Here is a 21,038-nt window from a genome sequence, read left to right on the forward strand (position 1 = left end):
GATGCTAGACTAAAATAACTGAGCACCACTAAATTTAGAAGTTTTTAAGAAAATAAGTAAGACTGTGAAAATTTAACTCCTTTCGAGAATTATAAGATTATGAAATATAGAAGGGATATAAGAATTTAAATAAGATGATAAATTGCTGACAAAATGGTACAACGATGAAAGTGGGAGCGGGAGATGTGAGGAAGTCCAAAGAAAATGTGAAATTATGTTAAGACAAATGTTATATTGTTTATTATGTTTACTTTTATTGTAAAACCCAATAAATTGCTTTAAAAAAAAAAATGAATGGCCCAAGCAAGCTACATGGGCTAGTGGTGATTTGAACCCTAGTCCGACACTCTAACGACTTCATGTGGACCTTTCATAAAAAGAATGCAAGTTGATGTAGAAATGCTGAAAACCAAATTTAAAATTGGAAAAATGAGAAATGAAATTGAAAACTTCACCTCAGTGTGCCATTGCTTAGAATTGCAAGAGGGGAGAGAGTGCAGGGTCTGCTTGTGAGACTTCTATTAGGCCATTCAGCTGGTCATTGTGCAAACAGTGTGCTGGGCTAGTCGGGCCCCCTTTGGCCTGATCTTGCACATTCTTATGTTCTTAACAAGTTTTTATTTAAAAAAAGCTTGCTTCACAATCACATTCCACAAATGAAATCAGAAAACAAGTCAACACATGATATGTCTCACTCACATCTTGTTAACATATTGTTGAAAATTAAACGGGTCTGAATTTTCCATTCCAGCTCTCGTTCAGAACCCTCCCTGGCAGACCCCGTTGCATTGGGGTTTGAGCCTCCTGCAACCAAAGATACAAGCGCTGCCTCTACTGTAGGCTGACACAGGCCTCTATGGGGCAAAACCAGCTGCTTTGACATTACTGAGGCTTTCTACTCAGAGAGGGAGAGGGAGAGCAAGAGGCCTCTCTGCCTTGCCATACTGCTTTTGCCTCAGGGCTTAAGCTAGGCGTGTCCATCATGATTTCTGCAAAGCTATCTTTGTAAAAGTTAATGTCATGAGTCTCTACTCCCCTGTTTTCTTATCCTAGGCCATCTGCTGCATTATTAAAACTCCCCCCCCCCCTGCAACCTTAGAGAGCTCAACTCACCACACAGGATTTACTGCCACACCTTAAAAACCATGTTATTAGTGCTATGTAGCTTAGGGGTCAACATGTCACAGTAGACCTTTATTGATTTGGTTTATTATTTTCTTTTTTCTTTTTTAAGAAACCCTTTCCCCACGGCTAAAGCACTTTGCCTCTCAGAGTGGTCTCAGGCTTCACGGGCCTCTTTCCCCTACCTTCCATCGACTGACCTGAGCTTCTCTGAGGGGATGGAGGCGAGAGGGAGGGAAACCTCAATCCAACGCTGAAGGCCATCAAGTGTTTCTGAAAACATGGCTGGCGGGGTAAAAAACCAGCTGGGTGGTTGAACTCTTGACCCTTGAGGAAAGATGTAACGTGTCTCCCTAGTTTATTTTAATCAATACCTCTATAAAATAAAGCCGCATGAGGCTGGCTTTTGAGGGCTCTCTCTGAAATCCCAGGACACCTTCTGCTTGTTTGCAAAATCAGAAACTGCCATTTCTGGCTTTTGGTTTAGTGTTGAGCGGAATGGCAGATGGCCCACATGGCCTTGGGATGGGGAAAGGTCAGCGGACCTTGTAAGAATCTTCCAGCGGTCCTCAGATGAGATCTTCACAACCTTCCTCAGTGGGGAAAACAGAAGCTCGCTGTTAAAATGGTCACTTGGGACTAGGAAGGACCCCATAATCAGGACCCCATCCACAAGACCTTGTATAGGCTACCAAGTCAGGTACAAGGTTCTTGTATTAACAGGTACAAGCCCCTTAACAACTTGGTTCCAGGATACCTCAGGGACCACCTGACCCCTTATGTCCCTGCCCAGCCCCTGAAGACTTCTGGGGAACCACTGTTAGTGGCCCCCTGTGACACAGACGGCTTTGTTTTCCTTCCACTGTTGGAGGCAGCAAGCCTCTAAATACCATTTTCTGGGAATCACAAGTGGGGAGGAGAGTGCTGTTGCACTTAGTTCCAGTTTGCAGGCTTCCCATTGAAGCATCTGATCGGCTACTGTGAGAACCAGATATCGGGCTAGAAGGACCACTGGCCTGATCCAGCAGTGTTCTTCTTATGTTCTACCTCTATTGTTGGGGATAATTTTTACCTCTGAATACCAGTTGCTGGGATTAGCAAATGGGGAAGAGAGTGCTGTTGCACTCAGGTCCTTCATGCAGGCTTCCCAGAGGCAGCAGGATGCTCAAATAGTCTTTTGCCTGCTCCAGCAGCCAGGCTCTTCTTTATGTTCTGCCTCCATCATAGGAGACAGTAATGCTGCTGAATACCAGTTGCTAAGAATCGCAACTGGGGAGAATGCCATTCCACTCATGTCCTACTTTTAAGCTTCCTGTTGGGGCATCTGGTTGCCACTGTGAGAACAGGATGCCAATCTAGATGGGTCACTGGCCTGATCAAGCAGGGCCCTTCTTCTATTCTTATGGAGATAAGACAGATATAAATATTAATACTGGGCTGAATGAAGCAGCTGCCTGAAGCAGCAAGCCCTGAGAAGTTTGTGTGTGTCAGGAACACGCTGTAGTTGTAGGCTGTGTGCACCACACTGCCAGGCCTGTGCCCTCTAAGCCAACCTACTGCCCTCAGGTGTGGAAGAGAGCAGTGTTATAACAACACTCAGCCAGCATACCCTCCAACATTTCAGCCATGAAAATAGGGATGTCCCATTCCATAATGATAACTTTACTATTTATACCCCACACATCTTACTGGGTTGCCCCAGCCACTCTGAGCTGCTTCCAACATATATAAAAGCACAATAAAATATTAAACATTTTAAAAAACTTCCCTATACAGTGGTACCTTGTTTCTCGAACTTAATCTGTTCCGGGAGTCCGTTCGATTCCCAAAACCAATTGAAAACCAATGTTCCAATTGGCTGCAGGAGCTTCCTGAACTCAAGTGGAAGCTGTGTCGGATGTTCGGCTTCCGAAAAACATTCACAAACTGCAACACTTACTTCCGGGTTTGTGGCATTCGGGAGCCGATTTGTTTGACAACTAAGCCATTTGAGAACGAAGGTACCACTGTACAGGATTGCCTTCAGGAGATGGATAACTCCATACCCTCCAACATTTCTCCCATGAAAATAGGGATGTCCTAAGGAAAACTGGGACAGTCCAGGATCAAATAAGAAACTGGGATGGCTTCTATAAATCAGGGACGTCCCTGGAAAATAGGAACACTGCAGGGTCTAAGCCAGTACCAGTCCTGTCAGCTCCTGTAACTGAAATGGCAGCCATCTTGTTTTTCACCTCAGGCAGCAAAATTTATTCACCTGGCCATGACAGGAAGAAGTGAGGAGGAAAGGAGACATCCCGGTAGCCGTTAACCATCGCTTAACAAAAGTGGAAATTCATATGTCATGAGTGTGTTAACCAGGGAGGGAGGGGCCCCTCATACCTCTCTGTCACAATTCATGGGGTGGTTTAGTACTCTCCGAATGGGAGATTGATATCCCATGATGCATAAGTGCCTGCAATATAATATATGTCAGAATGTGTACGTGCGGCATATGTGTGTGAATGGGAGAAAAACTGAAAATATGGGGGGGGGGGATTGTGGAAACAGTCTCCAGTTGCTCCCTAGATAATGGAATAGGGATACAGGGAATTATGAAATGACCTCACTTCCCATTTTGCCAACCACACCAGCTGGGGTTTCTCACATTGTCCGATCTGATGGGGGACTCTTCAAAGTGTGAGTGAATTTTCAAGACAAGACAATAGCTGAGGTACTGTGGGAATCGTGATGGGAAAAGTTAGGGTTGCCATATTCCCAAAAGGGGGGGAGGCCTTTTGAGCTGCAAACTGGTGGGGAGGGGTTGCCCTGCCAGGTATAGCGCTGGAAGAGCCTAGGGGGGCTTTTCCTGGCGCTAGATGCCAAGGGAGGTGGAGCCTCAGGCTTCCAGTGTGGGGAAGATCGGGTAGTGGAGGGAGCAGGTTGGCTGACTGCACGCACATGTCTGTGCATGTGCCCAATGAGAGCTTCTCCTACACACCAGCTCCTGGCACACTCACAAACACCCACAGCCTGTCAGCAGAGGAGGAAGAGGAGGAGGCTTGACCTGGCGAGACAGTTAGTGGGGGGGTTGTTGCCCCCTCCTGCACACACACACCTCTCCCTATAGCAAAGTGCAAGGAGTTCTATGTTATTGGTGGTGGTGGTGGTGCACCAGGGGAGGCAGAGGCTGCTGGAAAGTTGCCCCCAGCCCTCCTGTAGTGTCCTCCCAGTCTTTACTGTTGGCTGCAAGGTCCGCTTGGAAACCTCTCCTTAGCAGGCACTGGAGAGATGATAAGCCAGCACTCACCTCACCAAGGCCGTGTTTGTGTGCTGGAGGAATGGTTGCTGCTGCTGCTTCCCCCAGAAAAGAAAGCCACTGCAGTCATTTGAATCCTGCGCTGCTTTTGTTTTGAGAAACATGAAATTGGTTGAGGCTGTTTTTGGATTTTTAAAGCATTTTTTAAAAATAATTTAAAAATATGTTTCTTTTTTAGACGTCCTACTTGCCACACGTCAGAGTTTTCCTGGACATTTTGCCAATTTGACAAAAATCCGCCCTGACGCCATTTTGTCAGTCCTATTCCCAGAAAGTCCAATTTCTTGGACGTATGGCAGCCCTAGGAAATTTCCATCCAAACCAAACAGCAGTCAGTTTTGTCTTTTGTAGGGTTTGACACTGCCTTACAGCCATGAGACAGACAACAATAATTTAAAACTGATTGAAGGTTAAATATCAAAGGGAACCACCAACTGACCTTGTGCTTGCTTATTGGACTAGCGCTGTCCCAAGATTTTGTCCTCTTATTTTTCACCAGTTTTCTTCCTCTGCAAAAGAGGCTTCCATTTTTCTGCCTTCCCCCCCTGCTTTTCACACTTGTGCATGTGTAGCTTCTGGAAGAGTTACACTAAGATCATAGCCCCAATCTATATTGCAAGTCCGGGGGCTGGGTGCAGTGCTCTGGGCCTCTCTCTGTGGCCCTTTGAACTCTCTCTCTGACCACACCCCATTTATCCAGGCCACGCCCCTCACTGGCCCTGCTTTTGTACCTGAGTGTTTTTGCCTGGCTGAGGGCTGCTTCTCAGTGGTGGGTGGGGCCAGAGGCAAAAGTGGGTGGAGCACAAAATGCCTTCAACACCCATCTCTTTCTATCGTCCACCCAATGCTTTTTTTTTACTTTCCTGGATGGACGATAGAAAGAGATGAGTGTTGAAGGCACTTCTTGCTCCACCCACTTTTGCCTCTGGCCCCACCCACCACTGAGAAGCAGCCCTCAGAAGACTGTCCAGAAGGAAATGTGTTCCTATCTTCTACTGGTTGCTTGAATATTAAACCCAAAATTAATTTCTATCCATTAGCTTAAAAAGATGTGGGTTTTTTCCAGTTTATCTTCAAAGGACAGCTGTGGTGGGCTTGCTTGAAAGAAAGACAACTGGAGATGCCAGATGGTACCTTTCACTGGACTGAACTCCTGATCCAGGAAATGCACATTCTGGGATGGAGGAAAGCCGTGTGGCTTTCTCCAGATGCAGCTGCTAGGACTGTGCATCCAGTGAAAGGTTATGTTTTGTCTGGGAGACAGGGAAAGAAGAGCTTCTGAGCTGGAGCAGTCTATCTGAACTTGGGATTTCAGCAGCAAGACCTTTTGAAGGCTCACACAGCTATTCTTTTCAGTGGCCCCACCTGCTGCCTATCACTCCCCCAGCAGGGATCTAACTCAATATGACCATTTCTGAACACATGCAGTTAACAGTTCTGGTAGAGATGAGCCTCTGAGTTTGAATTGGGTGGTGGGAGGGAGGGGAAGATGAAAGCCCTTAAAGAAATCTACAAACCACAGTTGGAGGCAGTAATGAATACCAGTTGCTGGAAACCACAGGAGGGGGCACATTGCTGTTGTGCTTAGATCCTGCTTTCAGGCTTCCCATTGGAGCAGGATGCTGGATGGGATCCCCTTTTGCCTGATCCAGCAGCCCGGCTCTCATGTTTTCCCTCCACTGTCAAAGAGAGCATGAATGCCTCTGAACACCAGCTGCTGTGAATCGCAGGAGGGGAGAACACTGTTGCACTAATATCCTCCTTGCAGGCTTCTGCTAGGCTACTGGACTAGATGGGCCACTAGTCTAGACTACACCAGAGCTCTTCTTTAATCCATCTGTGCCCCCCCCCCAGCTGTCACAAATCATCCTCTTTGCCCAAATGAGCTGAGTTCCCTGTAATTCACCGTAGATGTGTATTTTGTCAAGTTGCTCTGATGGTTTGTCGATTTTCAGTAGAAAATCTCTCTCTCTCTCTCTCTCTCTCTCTCTCTCTCTCTCTCTCTCGTGTGTGTGTATGTGTATATATATATATTCCCTGTTCCCCACAAACTCCCTTTTTGCTCCTTACTGGTGACTTTTGTCCTTGATGGGTTCAGCATCTGAATGAGACATTATTATATCACATAGAGGGAGCTATTAAGGAGAAAGTGGCGCCCATTCTCCCCTAGACAATGCCAGGTTTTGCTAATTCTCTCCTGTGTTATCCGCATTTGGGTCCCATCTGGCTGGCACAGTTTGCTCCAGTCCCTCCCGCCATTATGTTACCGCTTGCCTGTTTGAATAATATTGCTTCCCCCTCCCCTTCTACACTTTATCCACCTCTAGCCTCCCTCTCCCCTCCTCTCCCTTTTCTTCTCTCTTTTAATAGTCTCCCAAAGGCCAGAACCGAACTTGCTTAATAGAGTAATGTCAAATGTGTTCAAAACAGACCAATAAAAAAAAACCTAATGCATTTCCTGCTCTTTGTCTGTCAATCGCTCTAGTGCCTAACATTTTCCACTCTGAAAACCACTTAAAACACATCTACAACAATCCCTCACAAAACAGCCACTTGTTGGCTAATTGTAGGAACCTCCCTCCTCATTCCCCCCCACCTCTGCTGTTCCGCCTTTTCCTCGTCTTTTGCATTTGGAGGATCGATCCTGACTGGAGCACTGCAGAGCGCCTGTGGCTCTGAACCAGAGTGCCACAGCAATTCAGGGGGGTCTGTGCGGAGTTCAGCACCTGAACAGATCTGGCCTTTTCCTTTCAACTCCTGGCAAGATGGGAGGCCATATGCATTCGGGGCCTTCCGTTCCGACGCTACTGAGTCACTCTGGTGACCTTGAGCATGTTGCTTAAATGCGAAATTGTGTTTTTAGGTTGGCTGCCTGCTTTATATTCGTTTTGCTTTTTTTATTTATTTAAAAAAAAGGTTGGTGGGGAGAGAGGGAGGGGGAAAGTATTTAAGTGTTTCAAGTAGCCTTCCTGCAGGGCTTCATTATAAAAAAGAAAGAAAAGAAAAGACAGAGAGTATTTTCTATAAAGAGATGACATCCGATTGGCGGCTGCCATTGGAGAGTTATAGAACTACTGCTTAAGCAATGGAATAAGGGGCAAGGGAGGAGGGTAAACCTCAAGACTATGGGGCAAATGCAGCCCACCAGGCCTCTCCCCAGAGACATACCTCTTTTCCCAAAGCCACACTCTTCACTGGCCCTCTTTCACCCCTCAAATACAGTGGTACCTCGGGTTAAGAACTTAATTCGTTCTGGAGGTCCATTCTTAACCTGAAACTGTTCTTAACCTGAGGTACCACTTTAGCTAATGGGGTCTCCTGCCGCACCGCCGGAGCACGATTTCTGTTCTCACCCTGAAGCAAAGTTCTTAACCTGAGGTACTATTTCTGGGTTGGTGGAGTCTGTAACCTGAAGCGTCCCACTGTATATTTATCCTTGACACTGCCTCTAGCTTGTTTGGATGGGGAGCAGAGAGAGCAGCGTGTGAATTTGTCAGAAACTACCCTGCTTTCACATTCCTTACTCCACCCACTTTTGCCTCTAGCCCCACCCACCACTGGCACATGGTCTCAGAAGGCTGCCTTAAAGGGAATAGAGCCCTTGGACACTATCCCTGATTTAAAACAGAAGGACCCCAGGCTATTCAAAGTTGGTGCGTTGGGTATTGTTTACATCAAGGATGGACAATCGGTTGACATCTTGATGTTTTGCAAAGCTATTTCTCATAATATAGTTCATTTTTGTATGTTCGTTTCACTATGCATTTTCATGCACACACTACCCTGGTATATGCATTATTTACATTACTTGGTTGGAGAGCGGCATTGCAAAATTTGGAGAACTGCACTTTTCAAAGGATAGCAATGTTTCTGTTCACATTCTTTTGGAAAATGTGTATTGGTTAGGCTTGACTTTAAATGTGAACTGAATCAAATTCCTCCCCTTTCCCTTGCCTGGAAGGATCCATGTTTCCATGCACTTTTTAAGAGGGAGGACAATGATTCCTGTCCCTCTCTTCTGAACTGGCTTAGTCACAATGCGAGGATTGGCAAGCAGGCAATGCAGAGTGAGAGTGGGAAGCATTGTTTTTGCTCTGAATGGTTATTGAAGCAGAAGAGGAAATGATGGTGTGTCCAGCCAGTTAGATGGGCGAGGAAAAAATACTTTGCCCCTGTTCTTGGTGGCCACAAACATGGAGACTTAGCTTTTTGCAGATATTGCTATTTATATGGAGTACAGGCAGCCCCTTGTTTATCCAGGGGTTACATTCTGAGGCACCATGCATGTTGGTGAAATCAGGTATAATGGAAACCCACTGAAAAAGCCTGTGAACAACCTGTTACGCCCCTGCCTCAGCTCCACCCTTTTAGTGATGTTTCAGGGACATCGTTATGACGTTTCCGGGTCACTTCTGGGTTTGTTTGTGGTTTGTTTTTTAATGATATTTATTGAAAAAAGAATTTCTAAAAAAATTACAAAGAAAAAAGACAAAACAGAAAAAGAAAAAGAAAAAATAAAACCATCATTTTCAAATTCTCCACTTTCATTACCTTCTTTCTATGACCTCCACCTCCTCCCTTTTCTTGTAGCTTGATTAATAGTTGTCACAGCAAATCCTTTCCATAATTCATAGTATTCTGTCATTACATTACCTTACTCTATTTTCATCATATCTTATAAAAAACTTAAAGCCTAAGACTTAAATCTTATTTTTACCAACTTCTCATAACCATTACCTTTTTACCTAATTCTTTAAACATTTTTACAAGAGCCAAGTAATTTCATTTCAACATTTTTCTAACATTCATCAATTTTATAAAAATTGATAGAAAAAAGAAATAAGAACAATCCAATCTTCTTCCAGCGTCCCTTCCTCCTGGTCCCGGGTTTGTCAGTCCTTTTTATCCCATTAGTCTGGCACATTAACCTGGTGATCTTATATCCAAGGCCTTCAAGTCTCTTCCATGTCCCTTCCGCAGCTCTTCTTCATATTTTCCTTTCACTCGTGGGAACTCCGGCTTGGTAGTGTTTTTGACCCTTTTCAATAAATCAGCCCCTTTCCCACAGTCCAGACTAGACTCCATGTGGTATTTTAAGACATGTTTCAAATTCCCTCCAAAATTGGGAGCCCCCACAGCTCCAAACATCTGACGGCCCATTGCCAGACTCGGAAAGTCCAAACATCTCTGCATAGGGGGGTCAGTCCAACCCCCCATTTCCAAATCAATCCAAACTTTATCTTTCCAAATCTGGTTTTTTCCAAGTTCATTTGTCAAATCCAAAGGCTCATTTTCCTGCAGGGCCAAAAGTTCCTCCCTTTCTGGCGCCCAAGATTCAGCAACATCCTCTTCTCTCAACTGTTCTGTCATGGCACACTCCTGTTTAAGTTCCTGGGTGGGCTCCATATAGTTTCCCACTACCTGTTCAAAGGTTCTGGCCGCATTAGTCATCAAATCCGTCTTCTGACTTAACTGATCCAATAGGGCATTTATTTTACAGAAAGCACCCAACAGTGCTTCTGAAAACATTGTCCTGCAAGGTCACAAGTCCTTTCCCACGGTTGTAATCTGTGGCAGCTGCAAGCTCCCTAGAATTAGTTACAGTTTCACAGTCCCCCTCTAGGGGGAAAACTTCTGGTTGTTCTTTCTTTTAAGGACAATAGCAACAAAGTTTCTTTTTTTAAGATATTTTGTCAATATTTGTTCCTTTAAAATGCGAAAGGAAACAGTGGAATCACAATGTTACTCTTCTTTTAACTGTCTGTCAAAAACATTTGTCTCTGGTCAATGAGCTTCAAACGTCAATTCTGACACCCCGCTCCAGGATCAGGACGGTGGAAAGTTACTTTACTTTAAACTCACTTCTGCAGGTTTAAACAGTCCAAAAAAAGTCCCCCTTCTTCTCCTGCTACCGAAGGGGGGTTCAACGATTTTAAATGGTGAAAACCAATCCTTTGAAAGTGATTTTCTAAGCTCTAGTTTACGTTGTCTTTGCTTTCTTCTGACTACAAGGAAACGGAAGGCTGACTTCCTGTTTAGACCTTCCCGTTTCAGTACCAAATTAAGGTAAATTTTTAAGTCCAATTCCTTTCTAATCGCCAGTTCTTATTTGAAGTCCAATTGTTCAATGTTTAAGTACTCACGGGTGATTATTTTAGATGCCAAATTGTCCCGGAAAAAGGCAGCGCTCTCCGGCAACGGCTATGCGGCTTCGCTCCACGGAAAAAGCAGTTGACTCACAGCACCGCGCCACTTCCCCCTCTTCACTTCGGAGCCCGTTAGTGGGTTCCTTTGCGGGTTGGGGGGGCGCTAAGGGTGCCCGCCGAGTCCCACGGTCACAGGCTTCATCCGCCTGTGATTTCTAAAAGGGTCCCCGCTTCGCCGCAGCGGAAAAGACCCGTTTCGTGCGGAGCTGGTCCCTCCGGTTCAGAGGGAGTCCGCCATTGCCGATGGCGCCACCCCGGAAGTCCCACTTCTGGGTTTGTTGCACATACACTGTCACACACTTATTGAACGTGCATAAATGGGCAGTTTATAAAGTAACCTAAGCAGGAAGGACAATGCCTCCAAAGGGTTTACAATCTAAATGCTAAGCCAGAGACAGAAAGGTTAAAAGCAACCCAAGACTAATTGAAGCAACGCAGTTAAGTATAGCAATACAGAAGTTATTTAGTGGTTCTTGGTTCTTGGTTTCCAAACCATGCCACACAATTAGCTGGGGAAACTAAACAACAGACTTGTAAGGTAGATCAGTGTTAAGTGTCCTCACATTGCAAATGGACATACATTCAGGTTGAGAATGGCTTGCTTAAGACCACCTAGTGAACTTAAAAGGAAGGGCTTGTAAGTTAACTCACAAGGAATTGCAGGAAGAATTTGGGGAAGGGCTGTAGCTCAGTGGTAGATCCTGACATGCAGAAAGTCCCAGGTTCAATCCCCAACATCTCAAAGTTGGGCTGGAAGACTTCTCTGCCTGAAATCCTGGACATATATAAGGTCACTTCCAATGGCCTGTGAGGACTAGAATCTTTACTTTTAGATGGACGACAGTAATTCAGTGACAGAACACGTGTTTTGGACCAAGGGTTTGGCTCAGTACAAGATCACTTCCCCTGTTCCTAGCAAGGGTCATAGCTCTATAGTACAGCATCTGCTTTCTATACAGAAGATCCTAGGTTCAGTGCTCAGTGACATGCCTAGGTAGGGCTCATAGAGACCCCTGCCTTAAACCCTGAGAGCTGATGCCAGACAGTGTAGACAATACTGAGACAAATGAACCACTCAGTAGAAGACAACTTCATATGAAGATTTGGAATGGCTGGTCCTGTTCATCTCTCTCTCTCTCTCTCTCTCTCTCTCTCTCTGTCTCTCTCCTCACTTTTGCAGGTTGTCTCATGACCCAGAAAGGCTGTCGGGCCAACAGCAGCAGAGGGGCAGATAATGTCAGCGTCTAAGTGAGCATCTCACATAACCAAAGAGGTCACCCTGGTGACCTCCTCTCCCCCCCCCCCCCTTTTCTACAGAGAGGAAAAAGTCAAGAGAAAAAGCCAATATCTTCTGTTACGAGGGTCCAACAAAACATACCTGTATTTTTGGATGGCCACATTCTCAGTTTGGATGATGGGGAAACAGGGAGGGGTGCTCAGGCAGAAAGGAGACCCCACAAAGGGCCAACTGACCACTGCTATTGAGTGACCAGATGGGTGTCCGGAGTTCCTTGTGTGAGTCCCTTGTCTTTTCCTTTTACGGCGGTGAGGCTTTGAGGCCTAGACCCCTCGGGGCAGCCTTTTGTAATTGCCATGCTTATCTGCCCTCCCTGCTTTTGTGATCCCGCCTGTCCTTCTCCCTCAGGTGGTTCCCATGATGGCGTGGACCGTCAAGGAGGAATAAAGCTCCCTTTCAGCAATCGCTGGTGAAGACTTTGGGAAACTCCCGGGGAGAGATGCAAGGCAGATCCTTGTGAAATGCAGAGACAAAGCCACCTTGTTTCAAGAAGTTTACAAAGGGAGCCCATCTCCTCCTGGGAAGTTTTCATCCAAAGGCTCTCGACCTCAGCACAAAGGGAGTCTTCTCAGCCAAGCTGGGTGTATGTATTTAATAAACCTACTAGCAGCAGGCAAGGGGCCACAGATGATTTTTGGAGATGCTGTATGTGTTTTTGTCTCTGTTGTTCTGAACATTTTGTATTTAAGAACAGAAGAAGAGCTTGGCAGCTGGATCATGCCACAGGCCCATCTAGTCTATCACCCTGTACAGACATTGGCCAACCAGATGCCCCAGTGGGAATCTCACAAGCAAGACCTGGTTCCAACCGTGCTGTCCCCACTGGCAATTCCTGGTAATTGGTATTCAATCAATCAATCATTTTATTTGTATGCCATCTTTCCAAAGTTAAAACAATGCTTGAGGTGGCTTACAACATATAAAAATTACATAACTGCAAACTTAACAAAAGACACAAAATATTAACAACAACCACCACCACCACCATGCAAAAAATACTCCAGCCCAAAATTCTGTTCAGCAGCTTCAGCTATTGTAGCTCGAGTTAGTCAGGGCCTTGCCCTGCCAGGCCAGGTAAGAAAAGGTCTGAAAGGCAGGGAACAGATCTTTCAGGACTGACTGTCAAACCTCCTCTGCCAGTAGAGGTGGAAGATAACCATCCTCGAATGATGCATCTGACAAAGTGGATTCTAACAAAGCTTATGCCATAATAAAAAGAATTGTTAGTTTTTAAGGCACCACAAATCCCTTGTGGGAAACTCAGAAGCAGGACCTGAGTACAAGAGCCCTCTCCCTACCTGCAGTTTTCAGCAACTAGTATCCAGAAGCATTGCTACCTCCAACTGTGGAGGCAGAGCATAGCCATTGTGGCTTGTATAAGGTTACCAGCCCTCTTTTAAAGCTATCCAAGTTGCCACTGCTGTCCCCTGCTGGAGCGATTTCCATAGTTTAACTATGCACCGCATGCATAAAGTCTTCCTTGTGTCTCTTCTGAATCTTCCACCATTCAACTCCGTAGGACATCCATGAGTCCAAATGTTATGAGAAAGGGAGGAAAACATTTCTTTTTCCATTCAATGCATAATAGTATAAACCTCTGTGATGTCTCCTCTTCCTTGCCTTTTCTCTGAACTAAAACATCCCAAATGCTGCAACCTTTCCTCATCTCTCTCCCTTAAAAAACAAAACATCTGTTTTTCTCCCAATGTGGCTCTGCAAGCAGAACCAACACTCCCCCCAAAGTAGAATAGCAGGCTTTTATTTTAATTTTTCTCAAAGCCTGCATTCAAGGAGAAACTGAAGAAGATGGGGAGAGTTCAGCTCATCCTCCTCACACCCATGCTGTGTTGTAAACACCCCCACACAACTTTGGAGGTATTTTGAATGACCCCGGTTGGTGTGGCATTGTGCACCTTAGTCTCTTCACTGGGTTAATGATGTCGTTGAGCCCTCAGGGACTGAATTAACCCTGCATGTGGTTCCTTGAGGTGGCTGTTTATCTGCCACAATGCATTATTTATTACACTTTACGGCGCTGGACTCTGCTTCCGAGGGGTCTCCATCTGCCTCCCTCACTCAGGGAGACGGATGTCACATGTATCCCTGTGGGGGAACTTATCACTTTTCCCTCACTGTACCGCCTGCTTTGCCACAGCCTTAGGCCTACAAGAGGGGTGTGTTTAGTAGGGATGGGGAACCTGCAGCCCTCTAGATGTTGTTGGTCTCCAACACGCATCAACTGCATCCGATACAGCCAACTGCCAGAATGACAAATGGGATAGGAGTGAGGGGAATTGGAGTCAAACAACATCTCGGGAGCCACAGGTTCCATATCGTTGATCTAAAAAAGACCATTCTCTTCTGCGTAATGGGAGAATGCCTATACAGTGGTACCTCAGGTTACATACGCTTCAGGTTACAGATTCCGCTAACCCAGAAATATTATCTCAGGTTAAGAACTTTGCTTCATGATGAGAACAGAAATCGTGTTCAAGCGGTGCGCCAGCAGCTGGAGGCTCCATTAGCTAAAGTGGTGCTTCAGATTAAGAACAGTTTCAGGTTAAGAATGGACCTCCGGAATGAATTAAGTACTTAACCCAAGGTACCACTGTATGCAGAAGAAGCTGTCTGTCATGCGAGAGGAGGGAATGCCTCTTGTTAGATCAGGTTCCCCACTGCTGATCTAAAAAAGAGACATTCCCTTCTCAAAGGATGGATGAGTGCAAGTGAAGGGAGAATGTCTCTCATGAGAGAGATGGGACCTTCTGCATGCAAAGTGCCACAAAGGCAGTATCAAAATGACATTTCACCTGCCAACACGCCACCCGCAAATACATGCAACAGGGAAATTGTCAGCTACAAAAAGTGGAGCAGTTAGTGACTCAAGTTCAGGCTTGGAAGCTAAAGGCAGCCTTCCAGGAGTCTCTAATCTGGTCCTCAGGACTCTCCCTAGGCCACACCCCTCACCAGCTCTGTTTCACACCCTCTTTGACTGTTTTTGCCCAGCTGGAAATGTGTCTTTGGAACTCCAATCATGTATATTATTTACCCGGAGGGGAACAGAGGGGTGGGTGGGTGTGGACACCAACCTACTTACATTCATTTCTCCACTCACTTTTGACTCTGGCCCCACTCACCCACTGGCATGTGGCCCTCTGGTGCTTGCCCAGAAGGGAATGTGGTCCTCAGGCTGAAAAGCCTTCCACATCTTTCCACTAAGTGAAAGGGACTCCAGTATCCAGGGACTCTCCTGGCTTTGCTGCCTCCTGGAAATGTGGGAAGTGAGAACCCAGTGAACACATAATGGACTGCGATTCGTGGGCCATAGGGGTGGCCTGGCCCACTCCTTCCATGCCCCATAAGCTGTCCAGTTTGTCCCAGCCGGTGAAGATCTAGCAACAAAAAAGGGAGTCTCTGTGCCTTTAAAGAAAAGGGTCCTTTTTTCCCTCTTCTTCTCTTGTGTGCTGCTGTTGGGGAGCCCAGCGGTGTGTCGGGAGGAAGATGCCAGAGGCCACCTGCAGAGATCCTGTACAGCTGGGGAAGATTAGCCTTTTCCACTAGACCAGAGCCATTACCTTCTTCCAATATGCTATCACTTCCGCTAGGAGAGCCTGCAGATGAGATATCGATTGACAGTGACCCTGGAGGAGCCCCTGCACTCCTCAGCCTGAGAGGCGTACAGATCAGCCCTGCTGGCAATGCAGCGCGCCCGAGGCGGAAGCTAACGGGAAGGGTCATCCAACAGCTGTCCGTTACCCAGAGGCCTCTGGGCTTGGCTCAAGAGGGCTTGCAGCCGAGGGCAAGAGGGGGAAGGAGACCAGAGAAGGCTGCGTGGGAGGAGTTTCAAGGGGGGGGAGCCATAGTGATGCTGCCAATGTTATCAAACCAGCATTTCCTAGCCTGACTTGCACATACAAGTAACACTGGTTTGGTAAGTGTGCCCATTCAGTGTTTTCAGGCGGACCCTTGGACAAGACTCACTGGGGATGGAGTGACTCCCCTTTGAAGAAATTTTGTGGTCAGTGCTCCCCCCCCCCAAGTAAAATAGGTGCCAGAAGTCACCATGAAGTTGTTACAGTAAGTTGCTGGGCAACTTCAGGCAGCCCTGAACATATGCCGGTTTGACAACAGCCACATTCACCACCTGCGGATGTGCTAAAAACTACAACAAGCTGTCTCTCTAGCTGGTTTTTGGGTCACCCCTGGTTCTGGTGCAGGTGAAGCAAATGTTCCCACACCTCCCTTATTGTGTTAGATTTGGGCAAATGGCTAGGGCAGCTCGGAAGGACATTCACACAAACACTCTCAGACACTTCAAGTGTCGCTAGGGACGTCCCTGGTTTAGAGAAGCTGTCCGGCATTCTGATTTGATCACGGAATGTCCAGCTTTTCCTTAAGATGTCTCTATTTTCACTGGAGAAATGTTGGAGGGTTTGCACGCATGCATGCAATGGCAGAGGCCTGGCTGCAAAGCTTAAAGCCCGCTCCCACTACATGGGAGACACCAGGCAGATTGAAGAAAAGGAAATATGAATTGCCCCCACCCCATAGCTTGACCAAGGAGCAAGGTGGAGTCATAGATCTAAAAAAAGTTCAGACCCGCACATGCTGGCCAGCTTCCCTTTTGACTTGAAAAGTTTGTTTTGGGCTTCTCAGAAGTATGTAATGCAAGAAACTGGTTGGGGAGTGCTAGCCCACAATGGTGCCCACCTGAGAGGTGCCTGAACTATGCTCCAGTGCACTACAACTGAAAAAAATACTGATTTTTGTTCAGGGACTTTGGAGAAAAGAAGAGCGAAATGGGAAATGATGGAAGTGAATAAATTTAGGCATGAGGGTGGTGGAGACAGTGGGCAGTAACAATGGCAGTGAAGACAGGGGAAGCAGGCCCACTCAAGATGGGGGGGGGCACTGAGAACATGTGAAGAGCCTGCAGGGTCAGGCTAGTGGCCCATCTCATCCAGCATCCTTTTCTCATAGTGGCCAGCCAGATGCCTGCAGGAAATCCTCAAGCAGGACCCCAGCACAAAACTGGGGCCTCAAGAGCATTGTGATGGACAGACAGAGATTCCTAGAGGGCCACATTGAGCCTGTGGGCCTAAATCCCCTCACATATCCATATATTAATAGCCAATATTCAACATTAATAATCACAGTTACTGTGTGTAGGCCCTGCAGGCCCAGGATGATGGCAGCAGCCTGAGTCATGATGGGGATTTTACAGAAGCCCTGCAGTCAACACTGAAAAGCACACGAAGACCAAAGACTAACTGTTATGTAGTGTAGTTTCACCCTGGGCCAACAGGGGGATACTGTATATAGTTTTCACTCAGGTCTGTAGATAGTTTTCACTCAGGTCCGCGCCAGTTATTTTAGGCGGGAACTCTGGGCTGTTGTGGTTACAATGTTGACAGCCGGCTGCCTATAAATACAGGCCGGCTGAGCTGTTCGCAGTCAGTTCTATTCCAGCTTACCATAATAAAGAGCTACTTGAAGAAATCGCTGTGCCGGCTGCTATGTCAACCCACGACTTAACACTGGCGACGAGGATGGGATAGATGGACATCAGAGCACAGCCAGATGCGGCCAGCCTCTGAACTGAGCTGAATCACTGAGCTGAATCACAGAGCGAAATCACTGAGCGAAATCACTGGGCAGAACCAATTCAGAGCTGACTGTTCTGGCTAGAGCACTGTGTTCCATCCATCGCCCTTCACGCCGGCATCGGGATCATGGCTTCACTTGTGCCTCTACCGCTTTTTGCGCCAGCCTCTGAATCATGGGACTCCTACCTCGCTCGGTTCGACTGCTACCTCCAAGCCAACGAGCTGACAGAAGTATCACAGGAGCGGAAGCGGGGCCTATTCCTCAGCCTCTGTGGGCCTGAGGTGTTTGAGACGGCCCGAGCGTTGGTTGCGCCTGAAGCAGTCCAGGCAACACCATGGGACACGATCCAAGAGAAGCTCCGCAACCACTACGCACCAAAGCCGTCCAAGATTGCTGCCCGCCATGTGTTCTACCACCGGAACCAGGCAGAGGGGGAGTCAATCAACAACTACACTACATAACAGTAACCACAACAGCCCAGAGTTCCCGCCTAAAATAACTGCCGCGGACCTGAGTGAAAACTATCTACAGACCTGAGTGAAAACTATATACAGTATCCCCCTGTTGGCCCAGGGTGAAACTACACTACATAACACCCCTCCCCACCGAGATAAGGCGTTAGTTACAATCGTAATGGTTTCCTTATATACAGCACTACGCGTAATGGTTCAATTAAGCACAAAAGCATATCGGTTACATTTCCCATACTTAGACCACAACACTCAGATACTGGAGAAGACAAGCAATTTTCACTTGACCCAGGAAGTAATAGAATCATAGAATTGGAAAGGACTCTGAGAGTCATCTAGTCCAACCCTGCTGCAATGCAGAAATCTCAATAAAACATCCGTAACAGATGGCCATCCAACCTCTGCTTAAAACCCCTCAGAGAAGGAGGAGTCCATACCACTGTTGAAAAGCTCTTATTATCAGAAAGTTCTTCCTGATGTTTAGTTGGAATCTCCTTTCTTGTAACTTGAGTCCATTGATTTGGGTCCTACCCTCCAAAGCAGGGTAGAACCATTGCTCCATCTTCCATGTGACAATCCTTTAGATATTGGAAGATGGCTATCATATCCCTCTCAGTCTCCTCTTATCCAGGCTAAACATATCCAGCTCCCTGTTCCCTTATAGTCCTGCCTGTCCAGGAGCATCCAAGGCCTAGCCTGGGTAGGCAGAATTGCTTTCCAGGGCCTGAAGGTACTTTCACCAAGGAGGCTGCTACATGCACAGTTCAGTGGTTTGCTTCAGGGGGAAGCAGCTGCCATGGACTGGTTGGAAGCAGAGGAGTGGTGGGAGACACTAGCTGGGGAACCCCCAAGGGATGATGCCTCTTAGCCAGGGGATTGGTGGTGGGATGACAATGAGTGGTCAGAGGGAGAAGAGGAAGCAGACTAGGAAGAGGCGGTATCAGAAGCTGAAGAGGTAACAGGGTTTAGTGAGCAGGAAGAGGCTGTGGCAGAGAGCAGTTCAAACTCCGAGGCAGAAGCAGGGGCTAGAGAGGCAGTGAGAGGGCAGGCTGCTGAAGAATCCAGGGAGCCTCCCCCTCCTGATGTGACCAGCTCCCTTCCACTCTGGTCTCTTGGAACACAGAAATGAAAAGGGTGGAGCAGAGATTGGTTGTGCACAGTTTGCAACTGCTTGGGAAGGACCCTGGAGAGGAGAAGACTAAGAGAGCAGAGGGAAGGCAACTGCCTCAAGAGCAGAGGGAAGGCAACTGCCTCAAGGCAACAAGACCAATGGGAAGAGTTGTTGGGATCACTAGGCCTGAGCTGTTTTGGCATCTTTGGATAAAGAGTTAACTTCTTACGGATGCTAAAGAAAGAGGTGGTTTCGCTTTGCCAAATTTGAAATTATGTTATGAAGCATTTTGCCTTTGTTTGTTATGAGACTGGATTTTGCTAGATAACACAGATTTATTGGATCTGAAAGGTCACGACCACAGATTTGGGTGGCACACGTATTTATGGTATGATAAAGTGAAAGTACATAAGGGATTCTTGAACCGCACGTTGAGAAAATCAGCCTATGAGGTATGGGACAGATATAAAAACTTATTCGAAAGGAAAATACCTTGGTGGCTCTCACCCTTACCTTTCAGTTAAAAAGGTAAATACGAAAGGGAATTGGGCCATCTATAGAGATTTATTAATTGAGGCAGAAGACCAATTAAAATTGAAAACATTTGAAGAATTAAAAGAATATATGACAGATCAGTTACAAAACCATCAGATAAATGATATCGTTTAAATAGATTTAAAAAATCGTTTTGATACAATAAGATCAAGGTTTGAAATAGATCTGTTGGAGAATAAGGTGAAAATATTATCAAAAATGTTTAACTTACTTTTAGAACGGCATACAAAGGATGAAGAAGTTAAGGCAGTCATGATACACTGGGTTAGAGATTTTGGATATAATATTCAGTTGCCATCTTGGGAAAAATTATGAAAGGAAGAAAGGAAATTTACTGCATGCCGCTCGCTGAAGGAAAATATTATGAAAATGATGTATTGCTGGTATTTAACACCAAGCAAAATTGCAAAAATGTATAAAACGAGTTCAAACTTATGTTGGAAATGTAAGGGAATAGAAGGTACTTTTTACCATATGTGGTGGTTATGTGACAAAGTAAAAGACTTCTGGGAGATGATTTATAATGAGCTAAAGAAAATACAGAAGCCTTTTTATTAGGTATTATAGGTAAAGAGATACTGAGAGAAGACAAGCGACTATTTTTGTATGTAACAACAGCAGCAGTATGACTAGCCCAGAAATGGAAGCAAGATGAAGTGCCATTGAAAGAAGAGCGGCAAGCGAAACTGATGGACTATGGGGAGATGGCAAAACTGACGAGAAAGATTCGAAACCAGGAAGATCAAGCATTTGAAAAGGATTGGAACAAATTTGTACTTTATTTAAAAGATCACTGTAAAAATTTAAAGACACTGGCAGGAATGTGAAGATACTTGTAATGTGAAATTCTGCTATATTTTACTTATGATTTATATAATGTTTTGGAAAATGTAAAAGATGCAGTTAATTATGGGGTAAAGAAAGAACCCATGGAGGGGTGGAGGGAAGTTCAAGGGTTCAAAATAACCTATTAAGTAGAGGTGAAAAATGAATATTGTGAGGATATTAAAAATGTGGAAAATCAATTAAAAAATTATAACAAAATAAAAAAGTTAACTTCACTGACACTGTGTTTTTTACTGCTGAGCTACACTTGACTCCAATTCCTAACAGTAGCATGCAGATCTCAGCAGCTCCTGAAGTGGTCCTGGTGTGGCAGGAGAGGATGGCAAGTGTGGTGGGAAGGTTCAAGGCCAAGCAACATGTAAACATTGCAGTATGGTATACAGTCATACTTCGGGTTAAAGTTGCTTCAGGTTGAGCATTGTCGGGTTGCGCTCCACGGCGACCCGGAAGTAACAGAACGCCTTACTTCTGGGTTTTGCCGCTCGCACATGTGCAGACGCTCAAAATGATGTCACGTGCATGCACA

General features: G+C 46.0%; 2 long non-coding RNA genes across 8 annotated transcripts in view; both read left to right on the forward strand.

Annotated features, from left to right (window-relative positions):
- Positions 1-12,574, forward strand: part of LOC308468476 — a 29,733-nt gene extending 17,159 nt beyond the window's left edge. For 3 of the 7 annotated variants that reach the window (XR_013981680.1, XR_013981682.1, XR_013981685.1), the window contains exons 2-3: positions 11,807-11,874; positions 12,272-12,574. This is a non-coding gene — a long non-coding RNA (uncharacterized lncRNA). Of the gene's footprint in view, positions 1-11,806 lie in introns of all 7 variants that reach the window. The other 4 variants (XR_013981679.1, XR_013981681.1, XR_013981683.1 and 1 more) reach the window with 2 other exon arrangements.
- Positions 12,575-12,619: 45 nt separating this feature from the next.
- On the forward strand, positions 12,620-20,727 carry LOC308468479. Its single transcript, XR_013981688.1, has 2 exons — positions 12,620-12,758; positions 20,285-20,727. It is a non-coding gene; the product is annotated as an uncharacterized lncRNA (long non-coding RNA).
- Positions 20,728-21,038: the final 311 nt, after the last annotated feature.

The sequence above is a fragment of the Podarcis pityusensis genome, assembly GCF_964106645.2.
Source record: "Podarcis pityusensis genome assembly, chromosome: Z".
NCBI classification, from domain to species: domain Eukaryota; kingdom Metazoa; phylum Chordata; class Lepidosauria; order Squamata; family Lacertidae; genus Podarcis; species Podarcis pityusensis.